Here is an 8,655-nt window from a genome sequence, read left to right as displayed (position 1 = left end):
ACCAGCAAATCCTTTCTCTGTAAGGATTTTAAAAAATATTGGGACATAGGTGAAGTGTTGATGTCAGGTTGTAATTTTTATTCCTGCCTCCGCCAAGGAGGTTACTGTGAACAACAAAAGTCAAAAAGTAACTAATGGATCTTGACGAAATTTACAGGAAATGTTCAAAATGGGACAAGGAAGAAGTGATTAAATTTTGGAAGTGATCTGGATCACCGTCTGGATCGAGGACTTTTTTGAACGATTCTTTATCATTGTGAGATAGGGCCGTCTTCACCATATGTGGATATAACTCCACCATAAATGGTCGGATTGCTTTGCAAAACAGTACAAGACAAGGTCACCATAATTTCTGACAGATGTAAAAGTACAATCCAGATCTTGGAAATATTCTGGATACTAAGATCCAGAATATGAAATCTGTGCAACACTGTCAGGTAACAATTTATCGTACAAACCTGCAACTAACACCAAATTGTAGCAGACAGTCTGTTGAAAGGGAGTATAACATTAAAGTAGGACTAGAGTGTTGTGTCACAATAACAATATGCTTGGCGGAGGACTGCGCTCTCTGAGTGCTTTTCTAGTTTTTCATATTTCTCAGGAGTCTAAGACTGAGATGCGAAAGATGCATATTCTTTGACAGGAATTGCCGGTCTACCTCTGCCTTGGTCTGCCATTTCATTTATTGCAGTGTAGGTTGTAAACATCCTGCTTCAATAGACCAAAGTATAACCCCATAAAACCCTCATTTCACTACTGGGTCGTTCAGTACAAGCAAAACATCAAGACGTATTTAAAAGACAGAAATCTAAACAGGTCAACAGATTACGTTTTTTTTTCTTACACAAAGCCTCAGATAAATTTTAGATAAGCCTTAATCTGCTGAGGCTTTGTGTTCCTCACGCATTTCTACAAAATAAGAGAGTCTAACTTTGGGTAAGAGGGCCGGATAAGAAGCAGCATGATCTGTGGGTCAGTGTGTTGTTGTACCATGTGACCCACCTTCGCTGACATCATGCAGCTGTTCCTGTTATCTCCTACCACATGCTGCACAAACCTGAAACCATCCCAACAGCAGCTGACATGTAATTGCCCCATGCTTTACAGTCCCATCTGTTTGCCTTATCGATCATCCATCGATCGAGGAAAGCCAACTCTATATGCTGTTGATCACAGGCAGGGGATTCATGGACATTTATTGTGGTATGGCAATCGATCGGGTCATGCAGACCTGCCTCCACCATCAGCTGCAGAGAAACAAATACGGCCTTGCTGACACATCTCTCAGTGCAGCCCTGACAGGCTCATAAAGTCACACTGATGTCCTTCTGCCTGAGAGAAGGGATTCATTTTTTGAGGGATGCATCCACAGGAGGAAGAATTAAGATTAATGGCTTCTTGTGCTCTGCTATAGTTCGCAATTGTCCTCGTGACTGGGATTGTTTGCAGCCTGGCAATGATATTCATGCAAATGTGAACTGGAAGCGCATCAATGGGTGATCACAAAGTGATTTGTTCAGGCACCAGGAAGAGGTAAAATCAGAGTAGACACTGAAACTCTACATGTTCAGTATTAAAGAAAAAGTATTGAAAGTAGAGGTATGGTCGCTTTTCATCCATGATTCATTGTGCAGATCAGCAGACGTATTTCTAGTCCTTGAACTCCAGGGGGGGCTCACGTCCTGACCCAAACAGAAGCATGGAGCTTAAATAGCCTCAGGCAGTCTGTGATGAGTTTGAGAAAAGAAGGGGCAGACATGAGTCACCTGCCGACAGCCTGCACTGGTCTGTTACAGCCAGGGTTGTCTCAGTGCTGCTGCATACCCTGAATACCAGCCTGACCTTTTAAAGAATTCAACTTCAGATATTTATTGGCCTAAAGACAACAAAGCTAAGTTGGTTTTGTGGAGAAGCTTAAGTAAGCAGTAAAATATTTATATTTTTTATAATGGGAGAAGATGTGGTTAAAAGGAAAATACTGTGACATTTCAAAATTTTCTGAATGTTGAAAAACACCTAATTATGAAAAAATAAAAGAAAAAAAACACCAAATATGATCCCTTTGTGTTTTTTTTTACCCATAAGTTGTCTTTATGAGAGCCATTAGACTGTCCCAATTCTTTTTATTTTCAGCATTCAATGTTTCATTAAAATATGTTGTAAAAAAATGGCGTTGGCCTTGTTTTTTTTTGTCTGTTTGTCTGTTTGTCTTTTTGTTTTTTGTTGTGTGTGTGTGTGTGTGTGTGTGTGTGTGTGTGTGTGTGTGTGTGTGTGTGTGTGTGTGTGTGTGTGTGTGTGTGTGTAAGTGTGACTGCTGTGTTTTTTGAAATCTTCAAAATCTCCACAAAAAAAAAGACTAGAAAGAAAAAAAGAATACAGTCCAGGGAAAACTAGGCCCCAAAGAATTACATTTTTGCATTTTTCCTAATTTATAAAATTTGAAAAAGTCAAAGGACTAACACTTTCCCTCTTTTTTCATAATTTTAACCCCAAACTTTTCTTATTTCTTTAAGGGGTAATTTTACCCTTGACTTAATAGAACCTTGTTCCTGTGCCCCTTTAATGCTTTATTTTTTATTTCTATTTTTATTTTTATGTTTATTTATCTTATGGGGGGGGGGGGTAAAAAAAAACAAAGGAGTTAGTTCGGTTTGAATTTCAAATTGTATGAATATGGAAAATCACTTTAATACAATTCATTAGGGGTTATTTACCTTTGGACTGGTAAGTTTAGAGCATTAGGAATGATGAAAAAACAAACAAAGAAAAATGTACTCTGTGCAGTTATTTGCCCCTAGACTCTCTTAAATAGAGCCTGAGGAGTGTCCACTTTGTGTGATTTACCATTTTGTTTTGGTCAAAGTTTTGAAAAAATAAATAAATAAATAAATTGTCATTTATTATTTTAGAGGGGGCTGGCCTTGTTTTTTTTCCAAATTGTATTACTTAATTAGGTTGTGTGTATCGTTTTGTATCTGTTGTTTTGTGCCTTCGTGCCTCTGTGCGTGTTCAGTCTTAATAAATGACCAAATCAATTACAGCGGTCTCTCATTTCACTAAGAACTGTTCAGTGATATGCCGAGCTGGGCTTCCACGTTCAGGGAGGACAGAATGGAGTTCAGTAGGTTTTCTTTCTCTATCTCTCTCTTTCTCACACACACACACAGTCACGTGACCCTGAGCTGTGCCTCTGATTGGGCAAGCTCCCGATCTCAATATCCTCTAAACCGCGGAGTTAGAAAAAAATTCATCCTAGTACAGTGTGTACCAATAGTGAAATTAGCGACTCAGACAGGAGACATTTTTTGAACCAGGCTGTAAATAGGTTAATTTATGCTGTTAAAACAGCTTTTTTTGGCTTGGTGTGTAAGCGACCTCCTGAGCTAGCCTCAAGTGGACACTTGTGAAACAGCAGGTTTCAGCACGACCACATTGTCTCATATTCTTAGACCGGAGGTTGCTGCTTGGTTTCGAGTGAATAACTGACACGTCTGGAGGGAATGCCAGTGAGCAGAGATGCCGCTTGAGTTTACATAACATTACTGGGCTCACAGACACATAACTAGTAGTTGTGAGTCATAAACGGGTTGTTTATTACTATTTCGAGAGAGTCTGCTGACTGAAAGCTATAGTCTACGATTTGCTAGGTAATCATCAATAACATCGTTTTGAGGCCATTATGGTCCGATGGTCCTATCTACGCAATACAATCCATTCAGTACAGCAGCTGCAAAACGGCTTAATAATTGACCAATCTGAACTGCCGTTTCCCTCATTTCGGATATGAGCGTTAGTCCATCCAATCCTCTGTCTCCCCTGCTCCGCACCACCCTGCCTATGGTCCCACCTCGTCCTTCCCCACTACCCCTCTCACGTCAGCTAGCTGCTCAGCTACTGAAACGTCAAGGAGCCAGAGAAGACCGAAACCAGGAAGCTGTTACTGTTACCCTCCACAGGGAAAGGAAGAAAACAAATATGTTTCAAGGAAAAGGCTGAAGCAAGGAAGAATGATGAGCGATACAGTTGCCAACAGAGACTGAATATTACAGAAATGTACGGCCGGTGGAAAAAGCTGCAGAGGGATTTGGGACTGAAGACTGACGCTGAGACAGCTGAGTTTCTGTTGAACAGGTAATGACTTTGTTTACCACAGTGGGAGATGTCAGCTGAATAACTCTGGTTAGTCTGTGCCTGTACTGGCTAATGACTGAACGCTGCTGGTTGGAACAGGTCGGCTCTATCAATAGATTTTAGCATAAGTTAGCCACACATCTTTAGCATTGTAAACTGAGCTGTTGAAGACACGCGGAGAAAAGTAAAGCCTCGCCCACAGTCGGCTCTGCTCTGATCAGCTGGCAGTGGCCAGACCTGCTTCGCCGGCTAATTTATGGTTATGATTGCGCCGGTCCAATTGAAAAAGCTACCACTGTGTGTTGCAAGGAGGATGATTGTTGTGCTTGTTACATTTTCTGTTGGCTGGCTTCTTGCTCTGGAGGGGGCGTGTTGTTAGGAGGCGAAGAAGGGCGATACGAGCTGAGGGGCGGGATCTTGGAACACGGAGGGGGGGAGTGAGTGAGGCTGCGTTTTTCAAATGTGTCTCATCAGCCAAACTGGGTTTTAGATCGTAGACCACAGCTTTAGCTTAACGTTTCGAAACATGTATCTGCTCTCCCGTCAACTCCGTAAAAACTCACTCCTTTCAATTGTGTGAGTGTGTTTGTGTGTGAAAGTGTGAGAGACGGAGGGGGAGCGCATCCACAGCTTTGACTGCTGATTGGCTGGTACCTGAGTCATTTCTCTGCTTTTAACCAATCAGATGGTACTGCGAGTGGGACAGTGCTGGGGACTGAGTAGTGACTGCAGACAGTGGCACGGCTGCATTAGAGTCAAAATAACACTTTTAAATTGATTTGTTATAGGCCGTTAGATTAAAAAAAAAAAAAAGGCCAACGCGGATATGCCTCAAAATGCTGAATATTGGCGTCGGTTTAGGAAATGAGCAGGATTATTTTTTTCCTTTTCACCACAAGAAGATCAGAGTCACAACTCACTGGTGGAAAACATCCACCTTTTTATAGCTACTTTCTATAAATGTCAAAATTAGGCCTAGGAATTAATTTCCCCTGAAATGTATCCACAAATTTTGCGCATCCAATGCTTATAAATGTGTTCATCCATACTGTAAGCTGAGAGACAATCACAGCTCATTTTTCAGAGAGATAATAGGCAGGAAAAGGCGAGCACTGACTCTGCTTGTCCCAGAGAGCATTTCAAGGACAAACCTGTTGATGTGAGCTGCAGCAAGACTGACAAGACACAGAGCAGAGCGAGAGATGCCAAAAACACCAGAAAATGAGTTGACAAATGAAAGGGTCTCTGAGAAGAGTGAGGAGGGATGATGCATCACGCTGCTGAGGTTAAAGAAAAAAAGAAAAAGAGGCTGTAGTATGTTGGAGTTGTAAGGCGGCCGGTACGCCGACAGAAGAGGGAGGGAAATAAACTGGAGGGAGGGAGGGAAAGTGAGAGGACGGGAGGGAGGGAGTGAGTGAGGGAGAATGAGAGGATAAATCCTTACTACATAATGATTAGAGCTCACAAGCCCTTCCTGTGACACCGAGTGGAGGAATCAGGATTACAGCTGGTCAGAGGATCCAGAGTGAGAGCTCTGCTGATGAAGGAAGGAGGGGCTCAGGTAGGAAGAGAGATAAACAGGACAACAAGTGCAGTTAACTGGAGAGAACAACAAACAAGGTGTGTTTGAAGGGGAGCTCAGGCACTGAAAACAGACATTTTACAAGACACTAACTCCAGCGGCTGACTTGCATCTGTCCCACCATCTGTCGCCGGCCGCTGATACCCTCGTCCCGGGCAGCTGGATAACATCTTCAGTCCTATTTTCATGGAGCGGCCACAAGAGCGCGGCTCAAATCAGAGAAGGGTGAAGACAGGCGGCTGTGGGAAGAAGACGAGGGTCACCCTACAGAATCTGTGATTGATGGGACTCTGAGAGTGGACAGGTGTCACGGCCAAAGATGAGGAGCGTATGTGTCTTTCTGAGCCACAAACTGAAGAGCGTGATGTGTGAGGATTTGTTTTTTGCACTGATTTATTACACACTGTAAGTTTCTGGCAGTTTTTGTGAAGTCTCATTCTCCAGCCAAGAGAGGATTTATCTTTTCCCCAGAGGTGAGCATCTGCTGAAGACCTTAAAAAACAAATACTTCACACACAGAGTATGCACACTCAAAGGCTTCAGCTCAAAGCATTCTGGGACATCTTACCTGAAAATCTTCTGATGGAGGCGTCTCAACATCAGTTTTAACGTGGAACATTTGGCAAAGAGCACCAGAGCGAGTGCAAACAGCCTCAGTTTGATTATTTGTAGTCTTTCGGGCTCTTCTTCTCCTTTGGCACCTGCTCACTCCTATCTCCCTCCATCACTCCAGCCATCCTCCCCCCTTTTTTTTTTTTTTTTTTTTTTTTTTACCGGCGAGGGATAATGTGACCTTCTGCCAAAGTGCTGGAAACCATGCCACAGTCGCAGCGGGCTCCTCTGTTGCTGCCACTGAAATAGACTCAAACAAGTGCAGGGGAGAGGAAGAGGAAGGGAGGAAGGGGAGGAGAGGAAAAAAGGGATAAGAGGGCCAAAAGAGGAGAGAGAAAAGGAAGAAAAAGAAGTGGGGAGGGGGGAAAGACAACAGGAACAGGACAAGTGAATCTGTGGACGCAGGATGAGTGGTAACGAGACAGGGCTGGATGTGGATTGCCGACACAGGTAATGGATCACCTTCATCTGTCACTTTGAGGTTTCATCAATCACATTTTGTACCTGCTATCCCAGAATTAGCCCCTAAAATGTTCTCTTTAACTTATGTGACCAAGTCTGAGAATGCTTACAGCTTCTTTTTCTGGTCTTTGAAGGTGTGTTTTAGTTTTAAAGCCCACCCCCTGCCTCTTCTTCCTCCCTCTGCTCTCCTCTAACTGCCAATAGAGAAATTATCAGAGCACAGAGGATCCGATCAAAAGCAGCATCCTTGTTAGAGGGGGATCAGACGGCTTGCTGTGTTTGTTTTTAAGTGTGTGTGCGTGTATTTGTGTGTGTACGGAGGCTGTAACTGTTGCTTTAACTCAGCGGGCTGCCGGTGGGATTAAACAGAGCAGATCGATGCGTCATTGTAAATAGTTAGAGCATCTGAAAGGGGCTTTGATACCTGCCCACCAGACCTGGGATGCCTCTGCTGCTTATGCTGCTGCATGGGAAATTGAACTGCCACTGAAGAGTGACTTTCCAGGATGAGAGAATAAGAGGTTCCTGTAATTATTGAAGGATCCATTCGACACTTCTGTGGCTTGAATACAGAGCAGTTCTTCTTTTTTATGAACAGAGAGAGAGCTGAATTGGTAAACTGAAAGCTCAGTTCTGTCTGAGAGGAGCTGGAAGTGACTGACAGGTAGAGTAGATGAATGAAATTTTACCTGTGCTGAGGTAAAAGCTGTGTGACCTTTCAAGGAGAATTATTACATTTTTAAACCTGTGTCTCATTTCTCATGTTTTTCAGTCTAAATTACAAAAACACAAGTTTTGCTTCTATGGTTGACTTTATCCAGTGGCAAAGAAAGAGGCTGTAATAACTGCAGGGAAGTCAATGTGCTAATTAAAGACCCCTAGATATCTTTTTTTCTGCCACTACCAGCCTCAGACTATCATTCAAAGGGTAAAAAAAAAAAGTGTATTAAGAGCGGTAGTTGTTAGTCAACTGTAAAGATCATTTCTGGTGCTTGGTCAATAGAGGGCGTCAGGGTGCCACCCAGCTCCCTTGTAGGGATGAGTTTTGACTAGAACCTCACGATATGATACACATCACGATACTTGTGCCACCATATGATAATAACACAATATTGTGATATATTGGGATATTATACATGGTAAACTATTTGATTGCAAACAGCTTTTCCATTTTATTGTGGTTAAAATTAATACATTCAGATGCAGTGTTTCACAAATACACAAACATAAAGTGTCGAGTTTGTCACTTAAGCTACTGCGACATTAAACTGATGTTGCAAAAAAAAAATTATCTGATGAAAGACGTGGTCAGTTGGTGAAACTGATAAAAGTCACTCGGTGTAACCAATGTTACTCATAAAAAATCTAATATTGCACAAGACATGACTATGATTATTATCTTATCAGTCTGATACACTGTAAAAATTAAACGTAAAATATTTTTTAACAAGCTAAACTAATTTTTACAAGAGCGAAAACAATATAAAGAAAATTTAAAGATGACCCATGTGTGTTAAAACTCTTGATCAGTCATATTTTTGTGGTCTTAGCCATCTCGTTTACACCCTCAGGCCTTCATTGACTCTTGTTCTGCCAGTAGGTGGCAGCAAAAGCGCTCCATCCCTTGATTGAGACCGAGCGGCAACCTCCGGTCTAAGAATATGAGACAATGCTGAAGTGCCAAAATCTGATGTTTCTCAAGTGTTCGCTTGAGGCTGGCTCCGGAAGTACCGGGAGTCACAAACACACCAAGCCAAAAAAAAGCTGTTTTCAAAGCAGAAATTAACCTATTTACAGCCTGGTTCAAAAAACGTCTCCTAACTTGGCAGTTCAGAGGATATTAAGATTGCTAGCTCCCCCAATCA

General features: G+C 42.3%; 1 protein-coding gene across 2 annotated transcripts in view; it reads left to right on the top strand.

Annotated features, from left to right (window-relative positions):
* The first annotated feature begins 5,586 nt into the window (after window positions 1–5,586).
* The window catches only part of grin2ca (glutamate receptor, ionotropic, N-methyl D-aspartate 2Ca), an 81,598-nt gene continuing 78,529 nt past the window's right edge, over window positions 5,587–8,655 (top strand). For both annotated transcript variants that reach the window (XM_074697060.1, XM_074697059.1), the window contains exon 1: window positions 5,587–6,778. The gene's annotated coding sequence lies outside the window, so the exon portion shown is untranslated. The remainder of the gene's footprint in view (window positions 6,779–8,655) is intronic.

This window comes from Halichoeres trimaculatus, unplaced genomic scaffold (assembly GCF_033239565.1).
Source record: "Halichoeres trimaculatus isolate MK-OKI-2021-1 unplaced genomic scaffold, fHalTri1.1 fHalTri1_scaffold_20, whole genome shotgun sequence".
In the NCBI taxonomy this organism is placed as follows: domain Eukaryota; kingdom Metazoa; phylum Chordata; class Actinopteri; order Labriformes; family Labridae; genus Halichoeres; species Halichoeres trimaculatus.
This window is presented reverse-complemented; position numbering and strand designations above follow the sequence as displayed.